This window comes from Pongo abelii, chromosome 6 (assembly GCF_028885655.2).
Source record: "Pongo abelii isolate AG06213 chromosome 6, NHGRI_mPonAbe1-v2.0_pri, whole genome shotgun sequence".
Lineage (NCBI taxonomy): Eukaryota > Metazoa > Chordata > Mammalia > Primates > Hominidae > Pongo > Pongo abelii.
The window spans coordinates 5269507-5282189 of record NC_071991.2 but is presented as its reverse complement, the minus strand read 5'-3'; positions in this window follow the sequence as shown (position 1 = coordinate 5282189).

Here is a 12683-nt window from a genome sequence, read left to right as displayed (position 1 = left end):
GTCCCAGCTACTTGGGAGGCTGAGGCATGAGAATCGCTCAGACCCAGGAGGCGGAGGTTGCAGTGAGCTAGGATCGAGCCATCGTACTCCAGCCTGGGTGACAGAGTGAGAACCTGTCTCAAAAACAAAAACAAAAAAAAGGCTTTATTGGTCGAGCACGGTAGCTCACACCTGTTATCCCAGCACTTTGGGAGGCTGAGGCGGGTGAATTCCTTGAGGTCAGGGGTTCGAGACCAGCCTGGCCAACATGGTGAAACTCTGTCTCTACTAAAATTGCAAAAAAAAAAAAAAAAAAAATTAGCTGGGCGTGGTGGTGCATACCTATAGTCCCAGGTACTCGGAAAGATGAGGCAGGAGAATCACTTGAACCCAGGAGGCAGAGGTTGCAGTGAGCTGAGATCATGCCACTGTACCCCAGCATGGGCGGCAGACCCAAACTCTTAGCTCCAAAAAAAAAAAAAAAAAAAAAGACAGAGTCTCATTATGTCACCCAGGCTGGAGTGCTGTGGTACAATCACAGCTCACTCCAGCGTCGAAATCTTTGGCTGAAGCAATCCTCCTGCCTCAGCCTCCTGAGTAGCTGAGACTACAGGTGTGCACCACCATGCCTGGCTAATTTTTGTATTTTTTGTAGAGATGAGGTATTGCTATGTTGCCCAGGCTGGTCTCAAACTTCTAGCCTCAAGTGATCCTCCTGCCTCAGCCACCAAAGCACTGAAATTACAGGTGTGAGCCGCCATACCTGGTCTGCACTTGAAGCTTTTGAACTGTTTACTGCTTGATGTCCAGAAATGGCCACATTCTCAGTATTGGTGCTTTCGCTCTTGTCACTTTGCCACCTCCTCTTCCTCTTGGTCATCTTGGGGACTTGAACATAGGACAGAGGAGCCGAGGCTGTCTTTCTGGTTCACACACTTTCCTTGTCAGGGGGCAGTAGGCTGTGTATTTGAGTTGCTAACCGCTAAGAAGGAATACAGCAATGACGGGAGGGGGTCCCTGAAGATTTAGCTAACACAGTGAAGCTGGCTGGGCGCTGTGGTTGACGCCTATAATCCCAGTACTTTGGGAGGCCGAGGTGAGCGGATCACTTGAGGTCAGGAATTCGAGACCAGGCTGGCCAACATAGTAAAACCCTGTCTCTAGTAAAAATATGAAAATCAGCTGGGGATGGTGGTGCGCACCTGTAATCCCAGCTACTCGGGAGGCTAAGGCAGGAGAATCGCTTGAACCCGGGAGGTGGAGGTTGTGGTGAGCTGAGGTCACGCCACTGCACTCCAGCCTGGGCAACAGAGTGACAGACTCCATCTCAAAAAAATAAATAAATAAAAAATAAACACAGTGTAGCTGCGGAGCACGGCGGGGCACTCACAGGGGAGCAAGAGCCCCCAAGACCTATTTCTGCAGTAAGGAAGGTGTTGGTCTAAACGGAAGAGACAGAAAATCGCCAGGTTCCCTGGGAAATGACTGTGTTCAAAATCAAACAAGCAATCTTGGTCAAAAAGACAGGGGAGCTCCTGATAGGGTCAGGCTTTGGGAGGCTGTGAGAATAGTGAGTTCAGAGTTTGCATGAGCAAATTGGGTTTACACAGTTCTGCATGGCAGATGATGGGAGTTTTCTGAAAAAGCCAGGAGAAAATTATATTTAGGTGTCATATTCTAAATACATCCTCTGGGATCCTGTGACTGTCTCTGCAAAAATGAACGAAAAATCTTTTCTTTCCTTCCATTCACGGGTCCCGTCAAATATCTGTGGATCGTAAAGTGTCCCACGCTCAAGAAAACTGTGGAGGATCGTAAAGTGTCCCACGCTCAAGAAAACTGTGGAGTGGACCTCGAAGGGCTTCCCCACCTGTGCAGGAGGGAAGACTCGGGACAAACCCCAGGGTGACCAGAGAGGAAGCACCCCACCAGGCAGGGTTAGGGTGTGAAGGAACAATACAGTATGCCCTTTAAAACATACATTGGCAGGGCTGGGTGCAGTGGCTCAAGCCTATTAATCCCAGCACTTTGGGAGGCCAAGATAGGAGGATCGCTGGAGGCCAGGAGTGCAAGACCAACCTCAGCAACATAGGAAGATGCCCTGTCTCTAAAAAATTTTTAAAAATTAGCCAGGGGTGGTGGTGCACACCTGTAGTCCCAGCTACTCAGGAGGCAGAGGTGGGAGGATTGCTTTCCCAGGAGGTTGAGGTTGCAGCGAACTGCCCTGTCTAAAACAAACAAACAAAAAATAAATAAGTAAACAAAAAACAGGCCGAGCGTGGTGGCTCACGCCTGTAATCTCAGCACTTTGAGAGGCCAACGCGGGTGGATCACCTGAGTTTAGGAGTTTGAGATCAGCCTGGCCAACATGGTGAAACCTCATCTCTACTAAAAATACAAAAAATATTAGCTAGGCATGATGGCAGGTGCCTGTAATCCCAGCTACTCGGGAGGCTGAGACAGGAGAATCGCTTGAACCTGGCAGGCAGAGGTTGCAGTGAGCTGAGATCGCACCATTGCTCTCCGGCCTGGGGGACAAGAGCAAAACTCCATCTCAAAAATAATAAATAAATAATAATAAACAAATAAAACATCCAGTGTCTCCAATGTTCAGGACCTGTGATGACTCCACGGACATTAGCACCATGGCCACATTAATGCAGGACATAGCGTGCTTGGCTTCCGCATCCACCCATCCGCAGCCACACAGCCACTTAGAGCCCAGCTGGAATCCTGGTCTGGGACAAAGGCCAGTGATCTTTCCAACACTGATGCACAGGAATCACACACATCTACACACATGTGCACACATGCATGCAAGTCAACATGACACCCCGGCTCCACGCCATCCTCCATGCTTGCCGGCAGGGTGGACACGGTCTTGCATTCAGACACCCTGCTCTGTGGTCTCGAGCTTTTCTTTTTTATTTTTATTTATTTATTTATTTATTTTTGAGATAGTCTTGCTCTGTTGTCAGGCTGGAGTGCAGTGGCGCGATCTTTGCTCACTGCAACCTCTGCCTCCCGGGCTCAGGCGATTCTCCTGCCTCAGCCTCCTGAGTAGCTGGGACTAATGGTACCTGCCACCACACCTTTCTAATTTTTTTTTTTTTTTTTTTTTTTTGAGACAGAGTCTCGCTCTGTTGCCCAGGCTGGAGTGCAGTGGCGCAATCTCGGCTCACTGTAAGCTCCGCCTCCCAGGTTCGTGCCATTCTCCTGCTTCAGCCTCCTGAGTAGCTGGGACTACAGGTGCCCGCCGCCATGCCCAGCTAATTTTTTTGTATTTTTTAGTAGAGATGGGGTTTCACTGTGTTAGCCAGGATGGTCTCGATCTCCTGACCTCGTGATCTGCCCACTTCGGCCTCCCAAAGTGCTGGGATTACAGGCGTGAGCCACCGCACCCGGCCCGTTTCAAGCCTCTCAAGTACCTCCTGCATTCCTATCACTCAGCACGCACCCTTTCCAGGCACCTCTTTTTGTCCAACACACAAATGTGTTGTCAGACAATGGATTCCAATTTTGGGACTGGAAAAAAAAGATTCCCGTTAGTAACGCAGGGAGAACACAGAATCATTGTGGGGCTACATACTAATGTAGATAAATCAGCTCCTAACAGGATCTCTCTGTTAGGAAAGTCACGAGAAGGAAACGCGCAGCAGTGTTAACCCCAGGTTAGCTCTGGCACTGGCAGTTACAGGTGATCCTTCTTTTCTTTTCTTTTTTTTTTTGAGATGAAGTCTCGCTCTGTCGCCCAGGCTGGAGTGCAGTGGCATGATCTCAGCTCACCACAACCTCTGCCTCCCAGGTTCAAGAGATTCTCCTGCCTCAGCCTTCCTAGTAGCTGGGACTACAGGCACCCGCCACCACGCCCGGCTAATTTTTCTATTTTTAGTAGAGATGGGATTTTGCCATCTTGTCCAGGCTGGTCTCGAACTCCTGACCTCAGATGATCCACCCACCTTGGCCTCCCAAAGTGCTGGGATTACAGGTGTAAGCCCCTGTGCCTGGCTAGAGACTGTTTTTTTGTTGTTGTTGTTGTTGTTGTTGTTGCTGTTTTTGAGACAGGGTCTCACTCTATCCCCCAGGTTGGAATGCGGTGGTGCGATCATAGCTCACTGCAGCCTTGATCGAGCCCTTGGGCTCAAGTGATCCTCCCACTTCAGCCTCCCCAGTAGCTGGGACTACAGGTGCATGCCACTACGCCCAGCTAGGGGCAGGGACAGTTTGTGAACAGAGCCACTTGCTACCATGCAGGACGAGCTCTTTCTCCCCGATGACCCCATCCAAATCCTTCTGGAGGACAGGGCCCGGGGAGGGACCTGTGCTCCGAAGCCCCAAAGCCCTCTCTGATGGAAACTGCCCAGTGATGGGCACAGCCCTATGTGTCTTCATCTTTCCAGGAGCCCAGCGGTTCTTCTAGATTTGCGGGTGCCTCCTTAAGAGGGACCCCCAGAACACTGACACAGTCTGACCCCTGGAGTCAGGGAGCGGGGACAGGAGCTAATCCCTTGAACTTCCTTAAAAGGAGCAGAAAGCCGAAAATAACCAGAAAAGATGCTCCCCAGAGCCTTAAGCAAAGGAGCTCGTCTGAACAAATTGGGGGTTTTTCTCCTTCGCTGGCAACGCGGCAGCCACAGCCCTCAGCCCTGCCTGCGGTGCCCACCTGAAGCAAACGGAGTGACTCTGCCAGCCACGGTGACGTTCTGCATTGCTGTAGGTTTCAGGACAGAATGGAGCAGCCTGGGCGCTCCCACTAAGGTCAAGAAGGACATAAATGACGGAGCTGGCCAGCGGCCAGGATGCAGGGCCCATGGTGGGTTCTGGGGCAGTGGCCAGGCACCCTCTTGGGGGCCATTTATCAGCACCAAGGAGGCTGCAAGGACCTGACTGCGAGTCTGTCAAGAAGAGGGGCCGCAGGCAGCCTGGGGCACGGTGCCATGGTCTGGGCTTGGGGGTGGATGGTGGCCAATCCCAGCATGCATCTCTGCATCTCAGAAGGGGCCCAGGGAAGCCAGGGTGGGGTGGCTGAGGGTGGGGAGCTATGCAGATCCTGGCTCTTCCGACAAGGACAGCAGGGGCCTCCCCCGGCCCTGTTCCTTCAGCCTCTGCCGGGAGCAACTGAGCCCTGTCCTGCCCTGTGCCACCAGCTGGGATGAGTTCCCTTGCCCAGGAGAGTCTTCTATTTGGGGAGGGGTGTTTTGTGAGTAAAGTGCCCTGAAGCCAATGGGTCACTGTGCACACCATGAGGTGTTTCTTTCATTCTAAGATGTCACTTAGTTACGGATTTCCAGGGGACAGGTGGCCAAATTAATGACCCTGGGCTGTGAAACACTCCAATTTCTTTTTCTTTTGTTTTTTTTTGAGACAGTCTCACTCTGTCGCCCGGGCTGGAGTGTAGGGGCGCGATCTTGGCTCTCTGCAACCTCCGCTTCCCGAGTTCAAGCAATTCTCGTGTCTCAGCCTCCTGAGTAGCTGGGATTACAGGCACGCACCACCAAGCCTGGTTAATTTTTGTGTTTTTTAAAGGAGACGGGGTTTTGCCATGTTGGCCAGGCTGGTCTCGAACTCCTGGCCTCAGATGATCCACCTGCCTTGGCCTCCCAAAGTGCTGGGATTACAGGCGTGAGCCACCGCGCCCCGCCCCTAACACTCTAATTTCAAAAACACCCACCACACGGAAGGAACAGTCTTGGAATGAGTAGGTGGCTGCGTGCGGTGCCTCATGACTGTATTCCCAGCACTTTGGGAAGCTGAGGTAGGAGGACTGCTTGAGCCCAGGGGTTTAAGACCAGCCTGGGCAATGTACCGAGACCCTGTCTCTACAAAAAGGCATGGTAGTGTGCACCAGGAGTCCCAGCTACTTGGGAGACTGAGGTGGGAGGATCACTTGAGCCCAGGAGGTTGAGGCTGCAGTGAGCTGTGATCCCACCACTGCACTCCAGCCTGGGTGACAGAGTGAGACCCGAACTCTAAAAGAAAAAAGAAAGAATGAGGCTGGGTGCAGTGGCTCATTCCTGTAATCCCAGCACTTTGGGAGGCCGAGGCAGGCGGATCACCTAAGGTCAGGAGTTCCAGACCAGCCTGGACAACATAGCGAAACCTCATCTCTACTAAAAGTACAAAAATTACCCAGGCGTGGTGGCACGTGCCTGTAATCCCAGATACTCGGGAGGCTGAGGCAGGAGAATCACTTGAACCTGGGAGGCGGAGGTTGTGGTGAGCTGAGATTGTACCACTGCACTCCTGTTTTGGGAAACAGGTCGTTTAGAGGGGAGGGGTGGGTGACAGAGTGAGACTCCGTCTCAAAAAAATAAAAAAAATAAAATAAATAAAGGAAGGAGGGAGCGAGGGAAGGAAGGAAGGGAGGGAGGGAAAAAAGAGAGAGAAAGGACCATGTCTTGCCCGGGCAGAGCCTTATGGTTTACACTCACTGCTCTCGAAACTCTCTCCCCGTACCTGCTGTTATCTCCGTGGGATGGAGGGAAGCCAAGGGCCTCTCTAGCACTTTCTCTGTCCTGGGATGCTGGACAGCTCTCTCCTCAGGCTCTCGTGGGAGCTGTCTGTGCTTGGCCGCAGTCCTTCCCTGGGGACACATCAGACTACACAGTGCCTGCTTCAGAGCAGAGAGCGTTTGCTGGTGCGGGGTGTGTGTGTGTGTGTGTGTGTGTGTGTGTGTGTGTGTGTGTGTCTGTTGGGAGAGCTTCTGTCTCAAGGCTGAGGTCAGGAGCTCAGAGTCAAGCTCTCTGGGGGTGATGCTCTGGTTGCCCTCCCTAGGTCTGACTGGCTTTTTCTTTTTCTTCTTCTTTTTTTTTTTTGACAGGCACTCTCACTCTGTCGCCCAGGCTGGAGTGCAGTGGCGCGATCTCGGCTCACTGCAACCTTCGTCTCCCAGGTTCAAGTAAGTGTTCTGCCTCAGCCTCCTGAGTAGCTGGGATTACAGGCGCCCGCCACCACGCCCAGTTAATTTTTGTATTTTTAGTAGAGATGGGGTTTCACCATGTTGGCCAGGCTGGTCTCAAACTCCTGACCTCAGGTGATCCGCCTGTCTCAGCCTCCCAAAGTGCTGGGATTACAGACGTGAGCCACCTCGCCCGGCCTAACGGGCTTTATCGACTCACCATTTTAAATGGTGATGAATCGGCTCTCCCTTGGGGAATGGTGTGATTGGGAAACAGGTCGTTAAGAGGGGAGGGGTGGCCAATAAGAAGGCGGGCTGTCAGGAGGCCGTGGGGCTACAGACGGGGGAGGGAGCTGCCGCTGGAATGGAGTGCCACTGTGGCAAGGTCGCCCTCTCCCCAGAGGGAGAGGAGCCCTCCGAGACCCACACTCATCCACAGGCAGTAACGAGAACAGAGTGAAATTCCCATTGTCGGAGGAAGCCAGGTTTCTCCACGGGCGCCGCTTGCCATTTTTGCATTGGGAGTTCATTCAAACTAGTGCATTGGCAAAACTCCCGGGTGCGACCGCCCAGCCCCCAAGGACACAGTCTGACCAGGGCACCCTCCCCCCCAGCTCGCCAACCCACCAGCCCCGCAGATGTCTGCACAGTTGAGAGACTTCCACCACCTAGTGGCCGTGAAGAAACCCATCCACCCTCCGCAGAGCTCGGTGTTGGGAGACTCAGGTGGCTCCTGAGGTCCTGATGGTCTCTCCGTCTGTCTCTAGCAGTGTTAGGGTCCAGAGAGGCACAGGAAAGGCAGGGCGGGGGCGGGGAGGGGTGCAGGGGAGCTCACCTGGCCAGGCCTGCCTCCCTTGTCTACCCAGCTTGCAGGGCCTCAGCAGCTCCAGGAGTCTGACAACAGCGCTCTGGGAAGGAAAATCTTACCAAGGAAGAGTTTGTAACTGTAGCATGCTTGTAAACTAGAATATTATTATTATTTTTTTGGTAGAGGCTGCAGCGGGTCTCAAACTGTTGCCCAGGCTGGTCTCGAACTCCTGGCCTCAAGTGATCTTCCTGTCTCAGCCTCCTGAGTCGCTGGGCATATCAGCACACCTGGCTAATTATTATTATTATTATTTTTTTTTTTTTTTGAGATGGAGTCTCGCTCTGTCGCCCAGGCTGGAGTGCAGTGGCATGATCTTGGCTCACTGCAAGCTCCGCCTCCCGGGTTCACGCCATTCTCCTGCCTCAGCCTCCCGAGTAGCTGGGACTACAGGCGCCTGCCACCACGCCCGGCTAAGTTTTTGTATTTTTAGTAGAGAGGGGGTTTTACCGTGTTACCTAGGATGTTCTTGATCTCCTGACCTTGTGATTCTCCCGCCTCGGCCTCCGAAGTGCTGGGATTACAGGCATGACCCACCACGCCCGGCCACGCCTGGTTAATTTTTAAATTTTTTGTAAAGACAGGGGTCTTGCTCTGTTGCCCAGGCTGGTCTTCAACTCCCAGCCTCAAGCAATCCTCTCACCTCGGCCTCCCAAAGTACTGGGATTACAGGTGTGAGCCACTGTGCCCGGCCCCTAGGATACTATTTTATATTTCTAAAGATATCTGCATTATTTATATATTTTTTGAGACAGAGTCTGACTCTGTCGTCCAGGCTGGAGTGTGGTGGCGCCATCTTGGCTCGCTGCAACCTCTACTTCCCGGGTTCAAGCAATTCTCCTGCCTCAGCCTCCTGAGTAGCTAGGATTACAGGCACGCACCACCACGCTCAGCCAATTTTTTGTACTTTTAGTAGAGACGGGGTTTCACCATGTTGGCCAGGCTGGTCTCGAACTCCTGACCTTGTGATCCGCCTGCCTCCGCCTCCCGAAGTGCTGGGATTCCAGGCGTGAGCCACCGTGCTCAGCCAATTTTTTGTATTTTTAGTAGAGACGGGGCTTCACCATGTTGGCCAGGCTGGTCTCGAACTCCTGACCTCGTGATCTGCCCGCATCAGCCTCCGGAAGTGCTGGGATTCCAGGCCGGACCCACTGCGCCCGCCGGGTGCTTGGCTTTAAAGGTGACTTGTCCTCCCGCCCACGCCATTCCTCAGAGTCACTGCAGGACTGACTGAATGGCGAGGGCAGGTGGGTGGGAGGCGCCAGGACTTCCTTCAGAGCCCGTTTCATTTTACTTAGGGCTTCTGCTAGTTCCCGTGTGCTCTGGGATGCTGGTTTAAGCAGGAAATCCCAGCCGTTATTTCCAAAGCTGGTGGCGGAGTTTAGAAGGTTCTCGACTTAACATGCACCGTGCCTCCTCACACCGAGCTCCTTCATCCCTGCAAATCCGCGCCCTGCAGACAGAGCTGTGTGCGCAAGGGAGCCAGTTCCCCAACCCTGCCATTCTGAGGCCCTCGGTGGACTTTGGTCCGAACTCTCCCAGGTCCCCAGGCTCAGGCACAGGCTCAGCACCAGGGAGGGTCAAGAGGAGGGCGCTGAGGGGACCTCCCCGAGGGAGAGGAAAGGCAGGGAAAAGTCTTCAGATTCCCTTGAGGAAAGGTGCTTTGCTGTCGCAGGGAGCCCAAGCATGTTTCTTCGCTGACCCCCTAAAAAGTCATGTTGCACAGGAAGAAAAAGCCACTTCCAAAAGCAGCAACAGGGCCGGGCGAGGTGGCTCACGCCCTTAATCTCAACACTTTGGGAGGTCGGGTCGGGTGGATCACCTGAGGTCAGGAGGTTTTTTTTGTTTGTTTTTTGTTTTTTCCTTTGTGACAGTCTTGCTCTGTCGCCCAGGCTGGAGTGCAGTGGCGTGATCTTGGCTCACTGCAACCTCTGTCTCGCAGGTTCAAGTGATTCTTCTGCCTCAGCCTCCCGAGTAGCTGGGACTACAGGGGTGCACCACCAAGCCAGGCTAATTTTTCTTTTTCTTTTTTTTTTTTTTAGTAGAGACAGGGTTTCACCATATTGGCCAGGCTGGTCTCGAACTCCTGACCTCAGGTGATCCTCCCACCTCGGCCTCCCAAAGTGCTGGGATTACAGGCGTGAGCCACCGCGCCCGGCCGAGGCCAGGAGTTTGAGAACAGCCTCGGAAACACGGTGGAACCTCATCTCTACAGAAACATGCAAAATTATCCAGGCTTGGTGGTGCGCAACTGTAATCCCAGCTACTCTGGAGGCTGAGGCAGGAGAACTGCTTGAACCTGAGAGGTGGAAGTTGCAGTGACCCGAGATCATGTCATTGCACTCCAGCCTGGGCGACAGAGCGAGACTCCATCTCAAAGAAAAAAAAAAATTAAAATTAGAAGCAGAAGCAGTAACAGAAACAGAAATCAGCACATGGAATAGTGGCTAGTCTTGTGCGTGTTCGAGGGATGACACGATGCTCAGCGTCTGCTCAGACAGACGGTGGCTGTGAGAAGCCCTGATGGGAGAGCTGCCAGCCTGGACAGTCGCCTGTGAAGACTCCACGCCAACCAACGCCCTTCAGGCCCCACAGAGATGGGCAGGACCGAAACACACAAGGCTTGGCCTTTGATGTAAAGGAACTCCCCAAGCCAGAAGGAAGTGTGTGATGAAGCAATTCAGCTCAGAGAAGGATGTGCTTCTAAAAGAATCGCCACATCAGCACTATGTTTAAACTCACATGCTAATCCAAACATGGTCCTGCAAGAATGCAGGCGGAACAGGTCCACCGTGTCCCGGCTCACGCACAAGCAGGCCAGCTGTTCCACCAACACAATCATTCAGCTGCAGCGACACCCGGAGGGGCTCCCCTGTGTAATGCCCCCAACCCTGGGAGAATTGAGTTTTTTTTTTCTTTTTTCTTTTTCTTTTTTTGAGACGGAGGCTCACTCTGTTGCCCAGGCTGGAGTGCAGTGGCATGATCTTCGTTCACTGCAAACTCCGCCTCCTGGATTCAAGCGATTCTCCTGCCTTAGCCTCCTGAGTAGCTGGGATTACAGGCATGTGCCACCACGCCCGGCTAATTTTTGTATTTTTAGTAGAGACGGGGTTTCACCATGTTGGTCAGGCTAGTCTCAAACGCCTGACCTCGTGATCCACCCGCCTTGGCCTCCCAAAGTGCTGGGATTACAATAGGCATAAACCATCGCGCCCGGCCTCATTTTTCTAAATTAGAGACTTTCCTAGCTGGTTATTAGGGAAGGGTAAGAACTGGTCACATCTCAAAACCCTGAGATTGGTTTTGTTTTGTTTTTGTGCTTCAGAAAAACCCACAGATTGAAAAGGTATGACATAGGCGAAGGGTTATGACTTGGGTCAGAACTGAAAGATACGTCAGAAAAACCCTGTCTGCTTGGCCAATGATTATCATGATACATTTTCAGTAAGAAATAAGTCATAAAAAAGAGAATTCTATGTAAAGCAGGGAGGAGACCCAAACAGAAGACCCACGGTTTCCCTGCACGTTCTTTTTACATCTCCATCACCATAGAGCTGAAGCCGAATGGTTCCACCTCTCTCTTAAGTACACTTGTAAAATAATGCATTTGGATTTCCTGCTTGCTGGCCATGGTGTCACATGTCCGTTTCTTTTTCTTTTTTCTTTTTATTTTTTGAGACAGTCTCACTCTGTTGCCCAGGCAAGAGTGCAGTGGCATGATCTCAGCTCACTGCAACCTCCACCTCCTGGTTTCACGCAACTGTCCTGCCTCAGCCTCCAGAGTAGCTGGGATTACAGGTGCACACCACCACACCTGGTTAATTTTTGTATTTTTAGTAGAGACAGGTTTTGCCATGTTGGCCAGGCTGGCCTCGAACTCCTGACCTCAGGTGATCCGCCCGCTTCTGCCTCCCAAAGTGTTGGGATTACAGGCATGAGCCACCTCATGTACATTTCAAACAAGTGACTCGGTCATTCCTTGCATGCAAAGGTCTGGTCTACAAAGATGTAGGGCAGGGGACACACGAAACAACACGCCTGGCCCATCCCCACCCTTTGCCAATGTGGTTATGAAAAACACGAGCAGCTAGGTGAGGTGGCTCATGGCTATAATCCCAGCACTTTGGGAGGCCGAGGCGGGTGGATCACTTGAGGACAGGAGTTCGAGACCAGCCTGGCCAAAATGGTGAAACCCGGTCTCTACTAAAAATACAAAAATTAGCCGGACATGGTGGTGCGTGCCTATAGTCCCAGCTACTTAGGAGGCTGAGGGAGAATTGCGTGAACCCAGCAGGTGCAAGTTGCGGTGAGCTGAGATCGTGCCATTGCACTCCAGTCTGGGCGACAGAGTGAGACTCCGTCTCAAAAAAAAAACCCAAAAACCCCAAAACGAAAAACTAAACCAAAAAAACCAGACAAGCAACAGGGATGAGTCAGGAACGTGTTTTCTGCCACCCCTCGTCCCGTTTCCTTGGCTAAGCTGTGGCCAAAGCACTCCCGGCCTTTTACACGTGGAGCCCGCTGCTGGTTGTGGAGGCAGGAAGATTCTCTCTCTCCTCTCCAAATGAAACTGCGCGTGGGAAGAATCACCCAATTCTCTGTGGCAGGGAACGGCAGCCGTGGAGCTCCTGGGTCCCCTGACAGGGGCAGGGCCTGCTGTTCCAGGGCGCCCACCACCTCCCAGACCAGCTTGCACCACCTGCCCGTTAAGCTTGGTGTTAAGAGAAAAGGCGGGGATTAAAGAGACCCACGTGTAATCTCCATGTGATTACACTTTTTTTTTTTGAGACGGAGTCTTGCTCTGTTGCCCAGGCTGCAGTGCAGTGGCACAATCTTGGCTCACGGCAACCTCCGCCTCCCAGGTTCAAGCGATTCTCCTGCTTCAGCCTCCAGTAGCTGGGATTACAGGCGTGCACCACCACCCCCCGCTAATTTTTGTAT